The sequence below is a fragment of the Triticum urartu genome, chromosome 5 (genome assembly GCF_003073215.2).
Source record: "Triticum urartu cultivar G1812 chromosome 5, Tu2.1, whole genome shotgun sequence".
In the NCBI taxonomy this organism is placed as follows: Eukaryota; Viridiplantae; Streptophyta; class Magnoliopsida; order Poales; family Poaceae; genus Triticum; species Triticum urartu.
In genome coordinates, this window is record NC_053026.1 from 282,544,497 (window position 1) to 282,569,781 (window position 25,285).

The 25,285-nt window shown below is 43.6% G+C and overlaps 1 long non-coding RNA gene across 1 annotated transcript; it reads left to right on the forward strand.

Moving 5' to 3' along the window:
• The first annotated feature begins 3,960 nt into the window (after positions 1-3,960).
• Positions 3,961-12,052, forward strand: LOC125508607. Its single transcript, XR_007283635.1, has 2 exons — positions 3,961-11,024; positions 11,138-12,052. It is a non-coding gene; the product is annotated as an uncharacterized LOC125508607 (long non-coding RNA).
• The last annotated feature ends 13,233 nt before the right edge of the window (positions 12,053-25,285 follow it).

Here is a 25,285-nt window from a genome sequence, read left to right on the forward strand (position 1 = left end):
TAAACATTTATCATGATATAAGGAAATATAATTAACAACTTTATTATTGCCTCTAGGGCATATTTCCTTCACAAGTCCCATATACCACTCTAAAAGTGACCACACGGGATGTCCAAATAATTTATCTGAGGTTCTTAGATGTGGTGTTTTTGCAAGTTCCTCATACATGTTCCCCTAAAACATGTTTTCTTTCTATTTCTCTTTAAACTAACATACAAATGGCATATGCATGGAGAGGAGGTTAAGGAGAGACCGACGAGCGACACAGAGAGGCAGGACAGACGATGCAGCTGGGCAGGAAGGGGAAGAGGTAAGGAGGAGACGCGACGGGGGGAGCTGGTACATACAACGCGGCTGAGTTTGTCGGGAGGCAACGGAGTGGCGGGGCCCCGAAATTTTAACGGTTGTCTCCTACCACGCTTACTGCAAGATTTACGAGAAGAGTCATCTTCCCTTGACGGAGGGGAAGTTGGGTTGATTATATGGCCCCCCTTAAAAAAATTTAGAAATGCTATTGATCTTGCATTCCCTAGGACGTACATCCAATTCCCGTGTGCAAATCTCACGATCCACGTGACAATCCTTGTTGGCTCTTATGCACCTCTCAGAGCGAATGACTACCTGTATGACACTAAATGTTCGCTCTCATGGCGAGACCCCCATCGTATCCCTTAACAACCCCCCTCAAAATCATATATGGATGACAAATTTTGTATCTAGAGCATGACAATTTCCAACAGTTTTCTCTCATGTAGCACGGTAAGCCCCTTCTGCCAGCGTGATAACTCTTGCAAGATAGGCAAATTTCTTTTCATGTAGTGTGGCAATCCTCTAATGTAGCATACAAGACTATCTGGTGTAGCATGGCAATTCATGAAAATGTGTGGCATTTTTTTCCTTTAGCCCGACAATTCTCTATGTTGCATCATGGCAAAATCCCTGAAATGCAGGGCAATTTATTCTACTGCGGTATGGCAAATGACTGAAAATCTTTCTACTAGCATGACAATTTTTTTTTTCAACATAGCAAATATTTTTTTGGTAATAGCACTACAATGACAATTCTACTAAGGCTACATAGAGGAAGTAACATAAATAATAACATGCATGTCACATAGATAAAAAGTATGATGTGACAAGTAATTAATGAGGAGAGATGCAAATGGAGTAACATAATATGTTACCATAGTATAGTGGTTCCCAATGTAAAATGACTCTATAAAGTAATAAATGAAGCACTCTGTGTTATCACATCTATGACACTACCCACTATAGAGGTAATAACAATAGACTACTAAGAGCATCTCTAGCAGATCGCGTAAAACCGAGCCATCCAGTATAATAACCGCCAGTTTGCGGGATCGATACCGTATACCTGTCCCGACTAGATTCTCCAAATCCGCTGTCCCAATTTTTTTGTGGGATCCCGAATCTACGGACGCATTTCCTCCATATCTACGAGATTTCACCCGACTTTGCCGGCCCCCCTTTCTGTTGGCGCGAACCCACTTCTGCCGACTTCAGTTCCCGCCTCCACTCCCCGTCGCTACCGCAAATCCCCGCCCCTTTTCGCTGTCCCCGGCTGCCCTGCGCCGCATCCATTCCACCTTGTTTCTGTGCTGGGGGGGTGTACCTATTTGTGTCCGCCCCTCACGGCTGTCGCCGGCGCCATGGATCCGCCTCGGAGCTTGGTGCATGGGGTTGTAGCTTGCAGACCTGGTTGGTTCCGACACCTATGAGTGGCGCGCGTCGGAGGAAGAGGCGACTCGTCTTTGCTTTGTCCGGCGGGGAGAAGAAAGGGGCGGCGCCACGCGTCTTTGCTTCGGTCGGCCGGGGAGAACAAAGAGGTGGCGCGACTTTGCTTCGGTTGAGGTATGTATAACACCCGCGGGTTTGTGCTCAATTTGGAATGGAGTAGGATCAGGTGAAATTCATGGCCATTTTGCATGCATTTTATAGATGGATTGGAGTTCATCCTCGTTGTCTTCGTCCGATGATTCGTACATAGAAGAGATGATCCCTTGACGATGATGATGACAACCTAGTGTTGTTGTATCTCGTCGACGAATTTGAGGCGGGGCCGAAGAAATCGTGGCGTGGATCCATGGTCGGCTGGCTATGCATTCCCCGCAACCGAGCTCTCGGTGACAAGATGCTCATGAAAGACTACTTTGCTGAGATACCGACATATCTGGCTCACCTCTTTCGTAGATAATATCAAATGTATATGTCACTTTTAGTTCGCTCGTCAAAGCTTGCGAGCAAAATTGACGTTTCTTCGCTCAGTGTAGGAATGCCCCCGTTTTGATTGGCTTTAGTGCATATAAAAAATTCGATGGCGATGAGAGTGATTGCATATGGTGTTCCCGCCCACTATGCAGATGAATATCTTCGCATTGGCGAAGATACCACCATCAAATGTGTCAGTGTCTTTGCGAAGACAGTCATCCGGGTTTTTGTCCCGGGGTACCTTCGAACTCCAATTGAAGCAGACACAAAGAACCTCATGGCAATGAACGGAGCAAGGGGATGGCCGGGCATGCTAGGTAGTATTGATTGCATGCATTGGAGGTGGAAGAACTTCCCGGTGGCTTGGGCAGGGCAATACACCGGTCACAAACATAGACTCACCATCGTGCTTGAAGCCGTGGCTTCACATGATCTATAGATCTAGCATTGCTTCTTTGGTTTGCCGAGGTCTCTCAATGATATCAATGTTCTGCAACGATCTCATTTGTTTGCTCAGCTAGCTAGTGGCAAAGCTCGGGCTTGCAACTATACAATCAATGGCCATGACTATACCATGGGGTATTATCTTGCCGACGGTATTTATCCATCATGGTCAACATTTGTGAAGACCATTAGTGACCCTAAAATCAAGAAGCACAATTTTTTTTGACGAAACACAAGAAGCTTGCCAAAAGGATATTGAGAGGGTATTTGGTGTGTTGCAAGCTCGGTTTGCCATTGTTCAAGGTCCTGCTCGCTTTTGGGATAAAAAATCACTCAGAAATATCATGATTGCTTGTGTAATTTTACACGACATCATCGTTGAGGATAAGAGTGATTTGGGCTTGGAGTACAACTATGACAATGTTGGTAGCCGTGTGAAGCCCACCAGGGACGCAAAAGAGATCAGTGCATTTCTTAAGACCTACTGGAAGATCGAGAACCGTGATTCGCACAACCAATTCCAGCACGATCTCATTGAGTATTGGTGGCAACTCTATGAGCGAAGATTAGATCCCCATTTTTCTTCATTTCTATTCGTGTGAGATATGCCGGCACTGTGTTCTAATAATTATTTGAATTGAACATTTGTTGTAATAAAAACTATTATTGTATTGTGAATTGCTTTTCGGACCATTTATATGTATGTTGAATTTATATTATGATTTCATTTGGTTGATATCATTGAAATGTGTAATGTGTTTGATGCTATGCAAAATTTAAGGTAGTGGGATGCATTTGCGGGATTTGTTCCGCAGGAGCGCTCGCGGTACCGTAAATTTTTTTATGGGCGCCCTTATACGCGTTTCGTGAACCGCACTGATTGCGGGATCTGCTAAAACTGGCGTAACATATACATGTTACTAATTACTAGTCTAAGTTACTCCGCATTATGACCAGCCTAACCCGTCCAAGATAACGCCTTATTATTGGTGTTTTTTTCGTTTACAAGACCTATTGATGAAGGCTTTTTTTAACTCAAAGTCATTACTTTTAACACAATGCTGGCATATCATCTTGAGAGCACCAATACCCTAGTGAGCTGGAATACCACTGTTCTTTTAACCATCCAACCATAGGTTGATTCGCAACTCAAAATTATTATTTTAATAATAAAAAAATGAGTATGTTTTTACATTTGTATGGACCCACCCTACCACGTGTGTGACGTGCCCGTCATCAACCGATAAGAACACAGTCGTGCCACGCACGGGATAACGATAGCAGCAACCCAGCAACCGCCCCGCCCACCGCCCACCCAGACCCAGCGCTCCCCTTGCCACCAAACCCGCGTGGCCCTCCGACGTCGGTTCGTCTCCGACCACGACTGGAAAAGGTCAAACCGCCACCGCGCGCACCGACTCTTTCCCGGAAACCCATCGCCGCCATCAGCTCCACGCCCCCCTATAGAAATACCACACAAGCCCCCCATGGTTTCCCCGCATCGGAGGATTTGATTGACTTGTCTTCTCCTCTTCCACCTCTCGTCGTTGGGTAAGTCGCAGGTATGGTATTCGTAATCGGTCCCGATCTCGCGCTCTGCTCGCTGTTCTTCGTTTGATTGTATTCCAGGCGAGCGTTCTGTCTTGGTTGAGGTGCTCCTTCCGTCGAGTTCTTAGTCCCGGTGGTTTCTCGTCTGTTTCGTTGATATTGGTACCGTACGTGTTCTGAACCTTGCTGCTTTGATTTAGGGTCGCGGCTAATCTATTTTGCTTTGACTTCTGATCTGATTTAGGGATCCATCATGCTCTGATTGCGATGTGATTTAGGGTCGTGTATCATATTTGCTGATTTGATTTAAGGTTGTGATGAGTAACGGAGATTATATTTGGCGCGAATTACGAGTTATGTTGGTATAGATACGTGGAGCAGTTCGTTTGGTTTCAGTTCTGTTCGTTATGGCGGATTGGCCTGGTCGGTTTAGTTGGTCCCGTGGAGATGTTTGACATGATCCGAATGAGAGATTGAAGGTTGTGGTTTCAGTTTCGATTCTTCTGTTCAATTCAAGGTGATTCAGTAATGTTCTGCGTACAAAGTGCTTCATATTTTTGCGGCGAAAAACAGTGGGTTGGCGACAGTTCAGACAGTCAAAATTCTCCAGTATTTTTGCCTTTGATCCCGTTCATTCATACATAGTCAGACTCAATAAGAATTAGAGGAAGTTGGAAAAAGGTTTGCTAGGTCTATCCGGATATATTTGCTTTCGCCTAGCAGCCTATACATGTCAGATTATATATGAAAAGGATTGTGCTATATTACCATGTTACGAAGGTAGAGCTGGGATATGTCTTTCTTGAACTGTGTGCACATGCTCATGGTGGAGGTGTGATTCTTCAGTGGCTATATTTTGGTGTCAACTTTTGGTTGGTTTCATTTCAAGATTGCTAGGAAAATCGGAGGTTGTGTTTGCATTCTAGACGTAATTATCTTGGGAAGTACCTCAAATGAACATGGAAGTTTTGCTTTTGAAGTGATCTGTTTGAAGGTTCTTTCAACTAGAGTGAAGAAACTATTGGATTGTGTCTGCAAAATTAGTTTACTGCTGCTGTGTTTTTCTGGAGTGGTATGTCAAGGTCTATTCAGATGCTGGTTACTGTGTGGGATTCTACCAATCCTTCTGATCACTAGCTTGTGCGTTTGATTTTCTACATGGATATTCGGTTGGGCTTCAGCCGGTTTCATGCTCTGTCCGGTGTTGGATTAGTCTTAGCCTGATAATTAGTACTCTTATTGTAATCTGTAGCCATGTTTTTATGATTAGTATGTTCTAATGCAATTTATGTTGTACACAACTGTCAATTATGCATCTGTTCTGATGTTGCTTACTGTAACCGATGTAATTGTTGAATGATATATGGATGCCATAATTTAGCCCTTCGTCTTCATTTTGTTTGGTGTATAAAAGCTGTAACCAAATAGCAACTGAATTTCATAGCGTGATGTTCTTTTTTCCTGCATAAGTTACATTTTTATTCATTGTTCATCCATGCAAATTCAGTGGATATTGTTGGGAACATCCTGCTTTTGTAGTTCTCATCATCTCAAGTTAACAATGATGACTTTTGACCTAACATTTTGAACTTTGTTACGTTATCCATCGTTATGTTGTCCGATCATCCGTTTAATCAGTTTAACTGTGAAATATGGTGCTTGTTGTGCTGTCCATATGCAGAAGATTAATTTTAATTATCACATGGGGTGCTTGCATTTAATCTTGATTTCACATATATCATTCATGAGTATCATATTATGTTGCTATTTTACGTAGTTTGGTATTATAAGCTTGAAGTTCATGTTAATGTGAGGGTAATACTGTGAGATAACTATGTTAGTCCATATATAGAGTTCTATGTTTGAATTATTTACAGTCTGCTTTTACTCTTGAGTTCCCAACCTAGTTAGTGTCAGTTAAGATCTTATACTGTTCATGGAACACCTTATATGATCTGTAACAGTTTTGAGCAAGTATTCAAAGGCAATATAGTGATAAGTGGCGTTGGTCTAATCGTAGTTCTACGCGTATGTTGTTTACAATTTATTTTCACTCTTATAGTTTCCACCTTGTCAGTGAATTAAGATTCTAGTTCTGTTTTTGGAACTTGATTAACATGCAATAAGTTCTGATTTAACACCCCCCCCCCCCTCTGGTTGAGAATTGAGATTATATGGCACATACTGCAACTTTCAAGCTTGGTAGAAGATTTATTTGCATGTGATTTAGCTTTCCTTCCCTCCTTATTTTGTTCAGATGATAAGCATAAGCATGGTATGTACGGTAATTTTCAGGTGCCTTGTTTTCAAAATAAAAACATTTTATTATGCTGTGAGATTATTTGAATAACTACTTGTCCCTGATTCGTTGTGTTGTATTCATCTCTTAGGTCTGAACAGTGCAGTTGTTGTATATGACCTGATGTTCCTTTTGCGTCCTTGGATGTGGGCTTCTGTTTGTTTACTAGTTCTTATTAGCTCAGCAACTAGCTGAGTCTTATCCTCTTGACTAACTAGAGCAGTCTTAACAGAAAATACGATTTATTTGTTGTGCTTAACTACTCTTAAATTGTCTGCATGATCTAGTTTTGACGCTTTTTCCTGAATAATGTAAATAATGTTGTGCCGTTTAACTTGTTACTTGAGTTCCAATTCCTACAGTTCTAATTTTCTTTTGCTTGACATAGAATTATGCTATCTGTTGAAATTATTTATCTTGCTACTGGTCACTATTCACATGATTTTTTAATGGTTAGGATGATGTTACGAGCCAAGTAGGTGTTGCTACATTCTACGCTTTATTATTTAGTTAGATAGAAGTCACCTGGAAAATACATCATAGGGGTTTTAATTTCTCAGCCTTGGTGACCAGTTGTATATAAGTTGGTAGCTTTTTATTTTAGTTCAAAAAACTTGATTTGTTCATATGAGTTCTTAGTTTCCTTTTAAGCCTGTTATGCTGTACATGTGTCTAAATAGAATTTTCTGGCCTATCGGTATTTGTTGTTTGTACTGCATTTTCAGTTTTTTGCTAATAATAAATGTTTGGTCAGTCTTGGTATGCCCCTAACCCTCTTGTTGTTTTGTTCTAGTCTGGATTTGAGCTCTGTTCCCTATCCCCATGTTGCACCGCTTTAAGATATTTTAAAATCTTTTGATGTGCTGCGTGTATATCCTTAACAAACTCAAATACATTTTTATTCATCGCCAGGTAATACCTTACAAGTTTCTTTGTTGAGAATTAGGTGGGCAAGCTAGTTCGTACTGCCGTTTATTTCATGTTTGCACATCTTATTGACACTGTTGACATAGAGATTTATTTTGAGAAAGAGTTTGTTTAGTCTTGATCGCTATGTAGTTCTGTGCAGTTCAGTCACCATCTTGTACGTTGTTAATTTATAATGTTAAATAACTTATGTGTACAGTAAACAATCTTTTACTGATTCTACTTGTGATCCAATTACTAAGTACTATACTTGTACGTGAATGTCAAATTGATTTGTACCAGATTGTTATTAGACAGTGTTTTTCTTTCCTCATCTGTTGCATTTTGAATGACAATATAATATATGTTGTTTTTTTCAATCTTTACTGTTGTGTTGTTAAAAATGTATGTTTCTCCTATTTGTATTTTGTTATGGCGCTGCTAGAAGGAGGGCGCGAGAGGGCCGGCCGGGGGCCTTTTGCCCACGGCCGGGCAAGATGGAAGGGATTTCCTTCTTAATTCTTGCTTGACTAGATTGATACATCTCCTCCCCTTATATAGAGAGGTTTACTTGACTCCCCAGCAAGGCTTACTTGACCCCTAAGCAAGCGACCCTTATCTCTAATTAACCCTAAGACTAACAGGCTATACCGCCAGCCCAGGCCCATTAGGCCCATTACGTACTCCAACAGTTCTTTCTTCTAAACTTAACAACTATTACATGCCTATAATTTTGCAAATAAGTAGCTCTCGTAGGTTCAGTAGCACCATGCTTTCCGAAATGTGAGTTCATATATTTAACTTTCTTCCAGACATCTTTTCGTGTTGTACAAACTAGGCCATACATTTTTACTCAAAGTTCATATATCATACCATTGTCAAGTTAATTTGGTACTCCCTCTATCTGTTTTTAAGTCAAAACTTTCACAATACAAAAAGTATGTAGAAAAGAAAACACCAACATTCACAATACAAAAACAATATCAGTAAGATTCATCATAGAATATATTTTCATATTGTATTTGATACTGTAGATGTTTGATACTTCTCAAAAAGAAACGGAAGGACTATTTTTTTCCGTTGTTATAGCATTGTTTTGAAAATGGCTATTTTATCTTAAATGGTGCATCGTGCATCAACTTTTTTGGCTCTGCATTGTCCCAAATTTGGTGCATGGCTGAATTTGAAGTGTGCTTGTGGTAATTATCAAGGTGTTAATTTTGCATGTTGACCTTTTGTCCCGGTTAGTTATTGGTCTCTTTTCAAAGCTTTGGCGGCATTTTGATTTGTTGAAAATAACAACTATTTGAAGAATGTTCACTCGGTTTACCGGACAGTCAAGTACCTGATATTAGTTTGGCCTTTTGATGTAACTGTAACAATTGCAAGCTTGAGAAGTTGAATTTGGTTTGGTCTGGGACTTGGGCGGTGTATTTGTTAGCTGCAGTGCACTTCTTTTTAGATCTCTATAGGTGTTGTGTATTTTCTTTAGTGCATTATGATATACAGAACTACTCCCTCCGTTTGTTTTTATAAGACGTTTCAGACAGCTTGTTTTGTATTGTTTTAAACAGTGTCTGAATGTCTAAAACGTCTTATAAAAATGAACAGAGGTAGTACTTTTTTGTATTTGACTGATTGAATCGTGCCTCTTAAAAGATGTTACAGTTCCTATTTGTAATCAATGTGTATGATTCATTTTTTGGACGGTGTGTATGATTTGTTTTGAAGTGAATCGTTTATCTTTCTATAAATGCGAGTGTTTGTGTCCATTAAAAATCTTGCGCCGGTTCTTGATTCAGTAGCACCTTACATGGCTTTGATCTGTTAATGTGGATTTGTGTTTTCATCTGGTATACAGTTCTCTTGTGTTCAGTGTGTGCATAATAAGTCAGAGTGTTGCAGTATATGCCTTCGTTTAGTTTTGTCCCTTGCAATTGTGGCAGTATCTTTCTATATAATTGATAATTTCGAACATGAATAGTTGATTGTTGAGTTTCTTCCCATATAATTGATGATTTTGAATAGGAATAGTTGATTGTTCAGTTAATAGTAAAAGTTGGGAGTGCTTATGCCTTACAATATTTCGTATCTTTGTTTCCTGAATTAGTTATCTTTCTTGGTTGGGACATGTTGTTAATTTGTGTTAATCTGACATGTTGTGTGCTATTGTGTGCAAAATGACCCCTCCAAAAGAGGCCTTCTCATTTAAGAATACTGGAATGATACAGACGGATATGTTTTGCTTTGTTTTCTTGGGTATGACTTGGATGCTAATACTTCAGATATTTTCTTCAATTTTATTCTTCAGATAGTTGAAGGTACTAACTGATTTTTTTACATTTATAAGCTTTGTTGTGATAACGTGTTCTTCAATTTTATGTTTCCTTTGTTTGCGATTTTGTCCAAAACAATTTTAGTGCCTATATTGTATGTTCATTAGCACACATCTGAAATGCAAGTTCCTACATTTTCTGTTTTTTTTTTGCTGCATTCAACTTAGCTATCAATTCAACAACTTAGCTAAACATATCAATTATATGTTCATATCAACTTTTTATCCATCGTTGTTGTGAGTATGGCTGTCTTAATTATATTAGATACTTATTTTGACAGGGTCTCAGATTTGGTGCATGTCGGAATTTCTAGTGTGATACTGTACAGTCATGATGCAAGGTGTTAATTTGTGTATGCTGACCTCATCTGCGTGAAATAGTTGAGCTAATTAATATAACTGCAATTTATGCAATTAATAGTCATGAGAATTTGCTATTTATGTTTTATTATTTTATATCGGCGCACAAGTCTTTTATGTTGGATAGATTGAGTTTTGCTTGGCGGTAGCTTCTATTTGTATGATTTCCTTTGAAAGGGATATCGTTTTGTCGATGGGTTTGTTTTCATAGCCTTGCATTTTGTGTGTGTTATTTGTGTGCAAAAAAGAGTCTCAGTAGGTCATTTTCTTAACCATTTCTGAGCATCTCATTTTGATGTGAGCTGTGTATGTTGTTTGCATCTCTATTTACAGTTTGTATTGTTTGCCCTGTTGACATGTTTCATATTTGCCTCTGTAGATTTATTCTTTATATGTGAAGCGTATGTATGGGGTGGGTGAGGGTGCGTAACACTGCCAATGCTGGTCCCAAGCCCGGATAAAAGTGGAGGGAGCACCAACTAACTATTGTATGTGACAGTCTATTTTGCGGAAGTTGTTTCTGACTTTCAGTATTCTAGAATAGAATCTAAGCGGATGTACCTAGCTGAAGATGTGGGAGCTCGTCCAGCTTGATTATGCACACAGGAAATGAAAATCTCTGGTCGCAACTAATCCTAGCATGAAAATAGGGAAGGAAATAAGAACTTGGAAGGTACAGTGATGTTCCAAACCCAAATGGAAGTTTGCCAAACTTGTCCTGAGCAGAGCCGGGGGACATTGGTGGAAGTCATCGTTTTAACTTTGTAGACTGTGGTCAACTCTACAAGTAGCACGGGCAAAATATGTGCAAATTTTCAAGCTTGGCAATTTAACTAGATGATAATCTAATTTCACGTTCTTTGTGGTACCAGAAGATCAAAAACACATGCTGAAACTTTGCAGGTGAGGTAGATGCTAATTCATTTTTAGTGTATAACTGTACTCATCGATGCCCAGTCCATGCCACAGGAAGATCACTTCATTTGTTTTCTGTTTTTCTTTTGACGAAACAACAGCTTAGCGCTCTATTTCAGCGATGAAGAGAGAGCAACGACAAAGGTTCATTTGGTAATTCTCATCCTCTCTTTACTCCATCAAATCTGCTTATGAACAACACTGTTTGAAGGAATTGTGAAATCTCCTCTGTTGGCTATTTGTACTCTGATGTCATGTTGGCGCCCTCTTTCTAAATGATCCAATGCCAGCAGAGTGGAAGCACAGAGGTGACAGGGCTGTAGCAGAAACATTTGTGATTGTATCCCGTGGTTCTTCTGGTCTGCCAGCTCTTGGCTTGGGCATCGTTGCTGTCCGGTGCCTTGCACGTCCCGCCAACACAAATAAAAGAGTAACCTTGTCAACGGGCTCCTCCGCCTAGCACAAAAAATAGTCGAAATCTCTCTGACGCAGTCGCCAGAGATGCAGCCAGAAACAAGCCTTTGTTAGACGGATTCGCAATGCCAACATCCTAGCTTGGTTCAGCTCAGCACGAGTGCACGACACCAGAAACCGTACCACTTGGCGGGTGAAACGACGCTCCAGCCTGAAAGAACTAGTCAAATTTCTCTCTTCTTCTTGCTTTGTCCAAGACCCCAAGGTGTCCAAAACCTGTGTTGTTCGACACGAGAGCGATCAAGCTTGAGAAGCAGAGCAAGATCATCAAGATGGACCACCTTTCTCTCCTCGTGCTGCTCGTCGTCTGCTTGTGCCTGGCCATCCATCTCCAGGGCGCCAATACGGCAACTCCTCCAACAATGGCGTGGCTGGGGTCGCCGGCCCGGGCTACTCCTCGCTGGGCGTGGCCGCCGCTGCGCTCGTTTTTAACTGAAGATGACCTCACCTGAGCTCCTCGAGTTAGCTGTTGCCTGCTTTTGTATCATTACTTAGTGATGTTCTTGAATAAATATTTAAATATATAACAGGTATTTTTTTGCGAGTGAAATGTATAATGGGTATTCGTCAGGGTTTGGCTACCGGGCGAAAATTTGGATACTGTCTGGTATCCGCGTTTCTCGCCACCCCACAAGATTTGCATATACCGAGCAAAAAAATTGAAATATTTGAATTTGAACAAAGAACACATAGTTAACTAAGATAGAAATTGTGATATAACAGATAAGCAATGATGGTCCAATGGGCCGTGTATTCGGGCTCCATCTATTTTCTATGGTTTTGAGTGGAGCAGTGGCTCACGGGCGATCTTCTCCCATGACGCGATCAAGTGATTCTTCTACGTGACTCCCTCTGCCTTCGCTCCCTCCTCCGTCTCCGGTTCCTGCGCTTGGGGTGAACAAGAGGGGTCCTAGTGACCCTACCCGCCCTTGGTGCACACGTGTGGTTCAAGGGTTGGGGTTTTTTAAGGGGGATCGCCGGAGATGGCAAGTTCAGCGGCGACTGGAAAAGAGAAGGAAGGTGTGGAAAAGATGATGAATCCGATGGATAGGGAGAGTGCAAAGCTAGTTGTGGATGATCAAGAGGAGGAACAAGGGGAACCGATAGTGGCGGTGGTTGGGAAGGTGTTGCATGTCAACACCATTACTGATGCTCTTCGTCCTGCCTAGGGCAACTTGAGGGGTCTCTCATTTAGCTCAGTCGGGGGACAACATGTTTGTGGCAAGTTTTGAAGGAAAAAAAGGACAACGATGGGATCTTTGAGGGAGGTCCGTGGATGGCGGGGAAACACGCGGTTGTGTTGTTGATTTTTGATGTGAGATCGCGGCCCTCAGACCTCAAATTTGAGATGATGCAGATCTAGACAAGGGTGATCGATTTACCCTTCAATCTTCGATGCCCTCCATGTCTAGAAAAGATATCAAAACTTCAGGAAAGGTCATTGGGGTATATGTGGACGCAAAGGGCTTTGCCTATGGGGAAGCATTGAGAACACGATTGTGGATTGATGTGCCCGAGCCATTGATGAGGTGGGTTCGGCTAGAATCAACAAGAACAAAGGAGGATGTGTTTTATGATATCCATCATGAATCATTGCCTTATTTTTTTTCTCCCACGGTTTGTTTGGGCATGCAGAACTGTACCGTCTGACACCGTCAGAAAGAGATAGTCAGGGGGGACTTTCGTATGGTGAGTTGAGGATGCCAACTTGTAAGAAAAGTTGGGGAGTGCGCCGTATCATGGATATGGAGATCCTTTGGGATCTCACAACGAATATGAGAAAATGGGAGGAGGAGCAAGTAAAAAAAGGGAGGAGGTGACACCTCCAAATAAGTTGGGCAGTAGGAGGGTTACAGTAGCGTTGTGCCAGTTTAATGCTAGGGGCGACGTCGTAGCTAGCAGAGGTGCACCCTTTCAATGGGGCCCGGGACATGGCATAGACACTCTTTATAGGTGTGTGAACATGGATAGAAATATAGGGAATGGAAATTGGGGGTGGGGGATACACTCCTCATGTAGGTGGATCAGGAAACCTTAAATAAGAAAAAGACTAATGAGGCTGAGGTGTCCAATGATTTCATGGAAGATAGCAGATATTTTTGTCTCGTAGACCTAATCTTATTCACATGCATAGCCACCTTGGTGATTGGAAGTCTAAGAAGATCAGAGATGTTAGACGCAAATTAAAAAGGTCCGTAAGGAGTTTGAGAGAGGGAAGAGTAACTCCTTGTATCGGGGCTCGTCACCAGGTGAGAAGGAGTTGGCTCGACAACATAATGAACTGTTATAGTGTGAGGAGATCATGACACGACAAAGATGACATGTTGATTGGTTGCAGGTTGGGGATCAAAACACATGATTCTTCCATGCCTAATCAACTGCGTGACGGGCACACAACAAGATTACTACACTGGAGGATGCTCAGGCGATGGTGTACGAAAGCAAAGAAGCCATTTTTAATGTTATTTACAAGCTTTGCTCTATAGTGTTGGCTAACTGTCTTTTGTGAAACATTGCCCTGCCATAATGTGAGATGTTTCCAATGCCAATAAAAAGTAACTCACCCAATGGTATTTAACATCCATAAAACTGCCAAATAAAGTGTGTCCTAGTGAGATTTTAGATGAGATCATTTCCAAGGAGCAAAGTGCTTTCGTTCCAGGGCGGCTCATTACTGACAACACCATCACAGACTATGAGTGCATCCATGTTATGAGAAAGAAGAAAGGGAAGCAGGGTTGGTGTGTGGTTAATATGCCCTTTCTTCAGGCATGTAGAATGTTACCTTCAATGTTATCCCCCAAATTCTTGGGTGTGGCTGTGCACTCATATAATGTACATAAAATGCCTTCAAGGTCCATACCAAATGAAGAACCATCCGTTCAGTTTTCTTGCCTAATTTTGAGCTTTAACACATGTGTTGTGTAAAAAAGGCAAAAAAACCGAGTATGAAGGTTCGCATGTGTTTATATCGTCCAGTTATTTTGCATGTGTCTGTGCTAAGTTTTTTTGGCAAAAAACTGAGTACGAATGTTCACATGTGTAGTATAAAATGCATTCAAGGGCCATACTAAAAAAAGTCCCATCCGTCCAATTTTTTGCTTAATTCTTAGGTAGTGGATGCTTGTGAGTCAACATCTTCACAAAGTCCACAACCGAGTATGAAGGTTCTATCACATGACTCTTATCTTATGAAGAGTCTTCGCTATTTCTCATCATTTTGACTGTCTCAACCAGATTAGGTTCTGATTTCCAGCAAATTACCTTGTTTAAGGAAATTTTTTAGATGATAGTATTGGGCGTTTAATGACTACACCTCATTTGCCCCCAAGGAATCGTTTTCCGTTATTGTACTAATCCCTTCTATCAGTGGGTTTTAAAATAGCGTTCCATGCATCATCTCTTCTTACCTCCTCCTTGGTCGATCTACGGAATCCCGGGTTTCTGTGGGCCTTGGAACGAGATGAAGACAAAAGACAACTCCCTTGCGAATCATACATACAGATAATGTCGATTAGGTAAAGTCATCTAATGACTCTGTGCACAAATACGTAGGGTTGCAAGGCCTTGCCTCAACCCCCATTGACTTACTGAATTACTCACACATCACGATTGGATTGCAAGAAGAAATCATTTACGATGACATAAAGATGAATCATTAATTGATGAATAGTCTTACAATGCTGCCAATTGTGATGCAGCGAATACAAGCATGGCTACTCAGGGAGAATCGCTAGGGTAGTGATAGAGGTGATGACTATGGAGATAAGATGAGGAAATGGCGGCAACTAGGGTTTGTCAATGGCGTCTGGTTCTCCATTATCGCTTTCTCTGTTTCTCCTTTGCGAAGGGGCCTGGACCCCTTTTATAAAGTGTGTTGAAGTGGATACTACAGTGCTCCTGCGCGTGGTACGACCGCTGGTACGATCAGGATCACTCATACCATGCGTTGTTTTTTGCTCTGTTGCCCTTGTGGCGACTCCATCTAGCTTGGCTTGACTCCCACATTGGTGTTTCCTTCTCTGTGATTATTTTCTTTCATGTTTTGGCCAATTTCCTGTGGAAACACATTAAATAAAGTTTTTCATGTCTTCCTGCATTCACTAGTCATTAGTGACAGTATCAAAGTGTTTCTCTCATATTCCAAGATTATCGAGTTTACACAATGGTGAAATGAGTGCAAAAATATCACTACCTCTGGGACCGCATCGTCTTGGAATGCGAGAGTGGTAGTCTTTCGAGCATCATGACTGGTCGACATAATCAGACATCGCCTCGCGGACCGCCCAGAGAAGGACATCTATTCCAATGGCCTACTCACCATATTTGGTAATCATCCGATGTTGCTCCTCTTTGGTGAGGCATATGACCGCATACTCTGCCGCGACCACCAATATCCTTCAAGGTGGCATGCGAGGAAGCAATCTCTTTTATCTTCACCAACTTCACGGCATGGTCGCCGCATGCGTCTCAAACATCCCGTTCCATCCTCTACTGTCGTCCATCTTCACAAAACCATACAAAGATGTCATTATTCATAAAAAAAGAAAAAGCAACATGTAACATATAGAACACTACATACCACACATTTGTGAATATTTACACACATGTCCACATTTTAATAGAAGATATTTTTTTAACTAACTTATTTTTATTTTAGTTTCCTTACATTTCCTTTTTCTTTTATTTTATTTGTTTATCAATCTTGCTAAAATTTACTACGTACACATCAATTAACCTATATCTATACAAATTAAAATGCTATATCTATTTGTGTGAATGCTCAACTCGGGATGTGGGATGCCGGTCGGTGTCCAGTTGGGCCGACGTCGGGGTTGGTGGTGATTGCCGGCATTAAAGTGGTGGAGCTCGATGGCGGCGGTGGCCGGGATGGAGGTGCTGCCAGAGGTGTGGCATTGCACATTGTCGCAGATCACTGGCGGCATCAGGGTTGAGGCAGAGGAGGGCGGTGGGGATGAGGTGGTTGAGGGCGTCGAACCGTGCTTAATTTATAATAGGGAGATGAAGGGGGGCATGAGCACGAAAACATCCAAATGTAAGTCGTGTGTCTTCTCTTGGTTACTCGGCTTATGGGGAGATGAAGGGTTTGGCAATTTAAAAAAATAAAAGGAAAAGTGTAAGGTGGGTGCGCCCTTAGAGAGCACTCTACTTATAGCTGTCGCTGACATGGAGCCGTTAAGTGATGCGGGCATGGCCAGGTGGCAGTTACTTTGCCGAGCCAAGTGTATGCTTTTCCCGGAATATACCGAGAGCTATGTATAAGTCAAGTGTTTTTTCAGTGGTTCTCGGCGTATTGCCATGTGTGTTCTCATGTGTACTCGGCTTACACAATAATAAGACGAGTGTCCGTGGAACTTACGAAGAAACACTAGAAAACATGTGTTTTTTTCTGTAGTGTTGTGTTTTCAGCCGCCGGATGAAGCAACCTGCACATCCTTTATATACCTAAAGGTGTCACCTATAAATTTTTGTGAAACTTAACTTGGTCGACTTAAAAACTGCATCGAAAAGTGATTTTAAATGGAAATTTTATTATGACGATATAACACATAGATATATACATATATAGTATTTGAACACCATGAATTTTGCACCGTGAAATACAAGGTGAAACATAAACACACATTTCGTCTCTTTGTATCTTTTTTTTGAGGAATTGGCAGTTGAGCTGCCTAAATATATTAAGCAGAAAAAACACGAAAAGGTCGCATTACAGAGATGGGTTTAAGGTGTCCCACACCAAAAGGAAAAAGGCACAAGGATCAATCAGGTTCTGGCTCAGGAGAGTTCTCAACATCAGATAGCCAATCGGCAGAGAGGGATGGCAGTATGATGTCTTGCTTGATTAGATGAAGAAGAGCAGCCTCCTCCTGCAACGATTTGTGCTCAAACACACGGCGATTGCATTCCTTCCATATATCCCAAGAGGTGTATATAGCAGTCTTCTTGGCTCGACATCTGAGGTCAGAGGTTATGTTATTCCACCAATTTGTGGCCAGAACGGGCAGGCCCATGTCGTTGGCCATGAGAGCCACCTGTCCCGCTCTATCTTTGTTTGCTAGTTGCCACCTGTCCCGCTCCAACCGCCGCGTCCCGTCCAACCGGAGTGTGCCACCTGTCCCGCTCCGCCGCCACCCACCGCCGGCCCACCGGGCCCGTTGCGGACCCGCGCCGGCCCACCGTCGCCCGAGCCATGGCCCTGCGCTCCGCCGCCCCGCTCGCCGGCCACCGCCGCCTCGCCGGCATGCGCCTCCGCCCCGCGCTCCGTCGCCCCGCTTGCCGGCCACCGCCGCCCCACACCGGGCCATCACCGCCGCCGCAGCGCCTCGGCCACCGCGAGCCACCGCCGCCACGGGTCTCCGTCACCTTCGCCCCACCGCCTTCTTCCATCGTCGGCCGACGCGCCACCTCGCCGGAGCTCGCCCGTGCCTCCCCACCGCCTCGCCGGAGTCGTCGCCGCACCAGATCCACCGGGTGCCCCAACCAAACGCTCCCCGTGTCCCGATCCACTCCGTCCTGGAACCACCTCGTCCCGCGTTCACTTTCGCGGAGGTGAAATTCCACTAAGTCCCGGAGCTCTCTGTTATTTTTATGCCATGTTCATCGCATCGTATCTCTGCGCTCGTTGCTCCAAATGATGCATATGATATGTCGTTTTGTTCGTCTCGTTGAGCTCTTGATGCCAATAGCATTTCCATGCATGTTTAGTATGATGCCATTTTCATTGATGCAAGAGTGCTATAAAATGTTAACTGCTGGTACTTATCAGTTTATGAGGTTTTGTCATTTTTGTTGCATTTGATGTGTGCATCGTATGAGCTTGAGGTCTACATGAGTTTTGAACTATGACATGCCATATTTGCATAGGTGCTTATTTTGTATTTTTGTGATCTATGTGGTGACTAGCACAAGCATGCAAAGTAGCCTCCGCAATGTTGTTGTTTTCAGGGACTTATGATTTTGCAAAGTCCTTTTCCTACTGTTATTTTGATGCCTTGTAAACATGATGCTACAGTGAGATCCATGCTTGTTTTGAGTTGCTTCAGTAAGGTTATTTTGAACATGCGGTTACGCTCTATCCATCCATGCCCCTGTTTGCAATTATGGAGTGCTCTAGCATGTCTTGTGCTTGCTCTACATTTGTTATAAAATGTTCCTGGCAGAATGTTAACATGTTAAATATTGCCATGGTTGTTGCTAGTGATCCATGCATCCTATGAACTTGCTCTTGCCATGGTTAGCTTCATGAACATGTCATCTTGTTGTTGCCATGCTTATATTGTCATGCAATGCTTTGTGGTGAGTGTTTTGAGCTCGCAAAGTTGCTTTCATAATTCTGTCTATGCCATGCTCTGTTATTCTGCTAAGTCTGAAACTATTAATAAAACTTGCTATGTTTACATGGGTTCCATCATATCTTTTGTGCCTTTTTGGCTCATCATCAGTAAGGGACTTTTGATCCATGCTTTTAGTGGAATCATGCGATGCCTTTGTTTGCTATGATATGTTCCTGTAGCATGATGTTTGCTTGCTCTAAACATTGCTTCCTGATGTTGTTTTTCACATGTTAGTATTTTCACTAAGTCTGTGAAGCTGATATTTTTTGCACTTTTGCCATGCTTGTTTGAACCTGTTCTAGTAGGATTTAGCCGTAGCTCAGTGTTCATGTTTTGTCAAGCATCTCTTGTAAATCACTTCCATATGCCTTGTTGCTATGTTGGAGTGCAGTATCTTAGTTTCTTGTTGCATTCTAGATGGCATCATGCTGTTAATCACAGAATTGTGTCATTCTTGTTTTGCTTGCCATTTTCAAACCGTGCATCCATTTCCGGTGATCTTTATATCAATTTCGACCGAAATCATCTTATCTTTCCAGAGGCACACTTGGTTTGCAAGTTGATGACTTGTTCATTCTTTCCCTTCCGAAGCACGCATATGCATTGCATATCATGTCTTGCATATCATGCCATGTTTTGCATCATGTTGCTTGTGCATTGCACCGTGGTTGATTGGTGTTCCTTTGCTTGTGTTCTTGCCTTGGGTAGAGCTGGGAGACGAGTACGTGACCGAGGAACCTGTTGAGTACGCTTACGAGGATCAAGCTTTCGAAAACTCTGAGAACTTTGCAGGCAAGATGACCATACCCTCGAAATCACTTCTATCTTTGCTTGCTAGTTGCTCGCTCTATTGCTATGCCGTGAAACCTACCACTTGCTATATCATGCCTCCCATATTGCCATGTCAAGCCTCTAACCCACCTTTCCTAGAAAACCGTTATTTCGCTATGTTACCGCTTTGCTCAACCCCTCTTATAGAGTTGCTAGTTGCAGGTGAAGATGAAGTTTTGTTCCTTGTTGGAACATGGATTTTGTTGGGATATCATTATTATATCTTATTTACTTTAATGCATCTATATACTTGGTAAAGGGTGGAAGGCTCGGCCTTATGCCTGGTGTTTTGTTCCACTCTTGCCGCCCTAGTTTCCGTCATACCGGTGTTATGTTCCTTGATTTTGCGTTTCTTACGCGGTTGGGTGTTATGGGAACCCCTTGACAGTTCGCTTTGAATAAAACTCCTCCAGCAAGGCCCAACCTTGGTTTTACCATTTGCCTACCTACCACCATATACCTTTCCCTTGGGTTCTGCAGACTCAAGGGTCATCTTTATTTTAAACCCCCCCCCCGGGCCAGTGCTCCTCTGAGTGTTGGTCCGAAATGGGCAGCCTGCGGGGCCACCTCAGGGCAACATGAGGGTTGGTTTTACTTGTAGCTTGACCTATCCAGTGTGCCCTGAGAACGAGATACGTGCGACTCCTATCGGGATTTGTCGGCACATCGGGCGGCTTTGCTGGTAATTGTTTTACCATTGTCGAAATGTCTTGTAACCGGGATTCCGAGACTGATTGGGTCTTCCCGGGAGAAGGAATATCCTTCGTTGACCATGAGAGCTTGTGATGGGCTAAGTTGGGACAACCCTGCAGGGTATAAACTTCCGAGAGCCGTGCCCGCGGTTATGTGGCAGATGGGAATTTGTTAATATCCGGTTGTAGAGAACCTGACATCTAACTTAATTATAATGAATCAACCACATGTGTAACCATGATGGTCTATTTTCGGCGGAGTCTGGGAAGAGAACACGGTCTCGTGTTATGCTTGAACGTAAGTAGCTTCAGGATCACTTATAGCTTCTCGACTGTGCGTTGATTCTCTTTGCGCTCTTATGTGCGTATGTTAGCCACCATATATGCTTAGTGCTTGCTGCAGCTCCACCTCACTACCCCTTTCCTACCCATAAGCTTAAATAGTATTGATCTCGCGGGTGTGAGATTGCTGAGTCCTCATGACTCACGGATACTTCCAAACAGTTTTAGGTGCCGAGGATACCAGTGCAGGTGACAATACCAAACTCAAGTGGGAGTTCGACGAGGATTCGGGCCGTTACTATGTTTCTTTTTCGGATGATCAGTAGTGGAGCCCAGTTGGGACGATCGGGGATCTAGCATTTGGGGTTGTCTTTCTTTATTTTGGTTCCGTAGTCGGACCTTTGATTGTACTTTGGATGATGTATGGATTATTCATGTATTGTATGAAGTGGTGATTGTAAGCCGACTCTTTATCCCTTTCTTATTCAGTACATGGGATGTGTAAAGATTACCGCTCTTGCGACAAGCCTACCATGCGGCTATGCCTCTAAGTCGTGCCCCGACACGTGGGAGATATAGCCGCATTGTGGGTGTTACAGTAAGGATGCATGAGTAGTAGCTGCGCTGCTGATATCTCCAGAAGCGATCAGAAGAGATCTTTGGCTTCGAGTAAGGATTCTTGGCGCTATCAAAGAAGGTGTTGCGGGCTCTGAAGCTGTTCACACTGAACGATCCTGGGGAGGTTGCAACTCCGGGAAGCCTTGGCAGCCTAGGCTTTGGCTTCTGAACCTATGGCCTCTTCTCCACATGATAGTAATACTGAGGTCCGGGAGCAGTGGGAGGCACCATGATTGGCCATTTCACAGTGACCAGCTGTCCATGATCGAAGGCCTGTTCAATTATGTAAGGCCTAGGAGATGGAACAGTGGCTTTAGCATCCACATGGGCTTCAGGTTGCACATGAGCTTCAGGCACAACATTGGCTTCAAGCTCCACATTATCTTGAGCCATGACAACATCATTGGCTTCAGTATCATTGTTGGTAGTAGCCTCAGTGTTCTCAACCTCCGTGTCTTCAATGACAGGAGGGTCGGGCACAGACACATTCTCCTCGAGAATGACTTCTTCAGTGGTAGGGGGTGTGGCAACTCTTTCTTCTTCTTGACGTGGTTCTTGATTTTCTTCGGCTGATGCAGCCGGAATGTCTTTAGCAGCTTTGGCTTCAGACTCGGAGACATTCGCAGTGGGAGTGGCATCAGGAAACACTTCGCGTGCTACTGAGCTTTGTTGCACTTCTCCTTTTGGAATGCTCGACATGGTGACATGTGGCCTAGGGCCTTTGCGAAGCCTACGAAATGCGGGCGACGCCTATGGTGATGGAGTGGTCTGCACCATGTAGTCGTCGTCAAGCACCGGAGTGGTGACTTGAGGGGTTGGAGTTCTGGGAGTTTCATCTTGAATGGGGGTGACTTGTTGGGGGCGATCAACGCACGAATCATCCTGAGCAATTGGTGTCAGAGGACGACCAATGCTGATGAGTTCGCTGTTTGTAAGAACAGGCGATGATACCGGTTGGTACTCGAGTTGAGGAAGGACTTCATCATCTTCTACATTGTCTTCACGACCAATGTCTTAAGCTGTGGTGGGGTCAATAGCTGGTACTTCTACATCTTTAGGGTCCTCTGTGGTAGCAGGCTCGTGAATCACTAGACGATGCTCTTGGCTCGTGGAGGCAGGACGGGCAACAGAAATTGGCTCAATCACAAGGGGCTCAGAGGCAGCAGCAGCAGTATGCTCTTTCTTTGAAGACTTGGTCTTCTGCTTCTTCTTGGATGGAGTATCATTAGAAGCATCTTTGTGCTTTCGCTTCCTGGCATCAGCTTCAACTGCCCTGGTTTTCTTCAATTCTTAAGTTGCTGAGGTGACCTTAGGCTTCGAGCCTGTCATGCTGGCAGGGAAGACAATGCGAGGTTCTTCCTGCCGTGGTGCTTCAGTTCGGGCCGCAGCAGACTTCTTCTTCTGTTTGGCAGCCATTCTGGGGTCGATAGCAGGGCGCCCCAGTGCATTGCGCTTCTCTGCCTCATTGTGTGCTTGAACACATTTCTCTGCGAAGTATTTCATCCGCTCTCTTGAACCTTTTGCTTCTTCATGCTTCTCGTGAAACAGTTCTTTAAGCTCATGCAACATTTTCTTGAAGCTTTGAACCTCTGCCACGCTGAGCTTTGCCATGTTCTTCTTGAACTGCGCCTTCTCAAAATCAATTTTGTTCTTCAGCTCGACAATCTTCTGAGCCAAGGCCAACTCATTAGCAATGGCTCCGTGGAAGGTGACGCTGATGTCAACTGACAGCTGAAGATCATAATGCTGAGGCTCAGGTCATCAAACCATTCGTCGATGAAGTGGTTCACAATATCCACATCAAAGAGGGGCAGATCGTTGAAGATCTCCGCCTCTTGCTTGCTCTAGATCAGCAGCTCAAGGGCATCATCACCAAGATCTTCATCACTGGAGAGATCAATGGTTTCATCGTCGTTTCGCAGAATGGAAGCTGGAGTAAGTTCATGCCCAGAAATCTTCATGGGCTTCTTCTTCTTGGGCTTCTCTTTCTTCTTGGAGACACGAGAGAGATCTTCTGATTGCACACTGGGTTCAGGAGGTGCAGTTGCCAATGGCTTCACACGCGAAACTTTCGATGCGGCAGAGGGCTTTGAAGCCTTTGATTTCTTCTGCTTCTGCGACTGAGGTGGAGCTGGCGCTTCATCAGAATCTGCGTCGTCAGCTGAGTGATCCATCGTAGCCCCCTATACAGCAATGTGAGTGATGAGGCCTTCGAGGTTGTAGAAGGGACCGATTTCATTGGGATTGGCATCGCGGGTACCATTAGCCCTTGGAGCAGATGGACCAGGGTTGAAATTGAGTCCAAGGTCCTTCTTGTTCTTCTTAGCTGACTCTTTTGCAAACTGATAGTTGCACTTGAAGAGATTGTCATCACGACACCATAACAAAGATGATGGGTCGGCGTTTTCTGGTTGTGGCCCTTGGACCATGCACGGATAGAAACCTTGAGCAATGGCTTCGGGCTTGGACTTGGGCTGTAGATTTCGGTACAAAATATCTCCCCATGGACGCTTGATATCGTTCTTTTCAGCATATTCAGCAGTCACAAATCTGTACTTGAACCATTCTTCGGCCCAGTATCTTCGAATCCATTGGATTCGGGTCTTGCGCTCGCCATAGGTTTCTTCAGGATCTGACTTGTACATTTCAAAGAGATCCGGAGATAGATCCTTAGTTGTATTCCCACGGTGCTGCATGCCGCCCTTCCTTACAGACTTGTCGGTGGCCATTGGATTTAGACTGAACAGCTTCAAGACTGTAAATGGCTTCCTCTTGCTGGTCAAACGGGAACTGTCTTCAGGAGAGTTCATGTGACGCTGCAAAAACTCTACAAATAAATGCAGACTATGAGAACCAAGGGATTCTCCCACGGACATGTACGTGTGACAGCATTAAGGTGCGAGGGAAGGGGAAGAGGTCATATGCATTCTCAGATGATTTTGAAGATAAATCAGTTTGAAGACATTGACCTCATAGTGCAAAGACATTCACTTATTTGAAGAGAGTCGGTTCCAGATTTGTACGAATCCATGAATAAGTACACGTGAGGAATCTAACTAGTTGTGAAGCATAAGTGAATATACTTGGCATGATATGAGATGCAGACATGGACAGATCCAGATATGAAAGTGAAGAAACTACTTTTCGATGAAGTGAATGGATTTGACGGATCAAAAAGGTAGTAAAAAGTAAGTTTTAATTACCGCTTGACAAACTGCTAGACGAGATGGAGAGAGAGGCCAAGCAGTTCAATCTCCCGCGCCATAACTTGGCAACGGAAGACACCTACGGCGGCGGCGGAGAGGACGAGATCCGTGGCCGGCGTGAGGACGGCGTCGAAGATGTCGCGGCAGCTAAGCGCTTCGTCTCTGGCATCGACGCGAGCTAGCGGAGGCGCTACGGTTTTGGTGCGAGGATAAGAGGCGGAAGAAGAGATAATGACCACGGTGAGGTGTGTATTTATAAGGACAGGGACGGCACAGTGTTATTATGCAGGTGCCCCCCGACGGTTCACATCTGAAGGACACATGGCATGCATGCAACTCATTGGAAGTTGTTCCATGTTCCCACGCACGCCTGGATTGTCGGGTCGTCGTTCCGGCTTCTCCGGTATTCAGGCAAAAAGGATATTGTCGGTGTCAAAACCGGCGGATCTCGGGTAGGGGGTCCCGAACTGTGCGTCTAAGGCGGATGGTAACAGGAGGCGGGGGAATGTTTACCCAGGTTCGGGCCCTCTCGATGGAGGTAATACCCTACTTCTTGCTTGATTGATCTTGATGATATGAGTATTACAAGAGTTGATCTACCACGAGATCGTAGATGCTAAACCCTAGAAGCTAGCCTATGGTCTGATTGTTGTTGTCCTATGGACTAAACCCTCCGGTTTATATAGACACCGGAGGGGGCTAGGGTTACACAAAGTCAGTTACAAGGGAGGAGATCTACATATCCGTATTGCCAAGCTTGCCATCCACGCCAAGGAGAGTCCCATCCG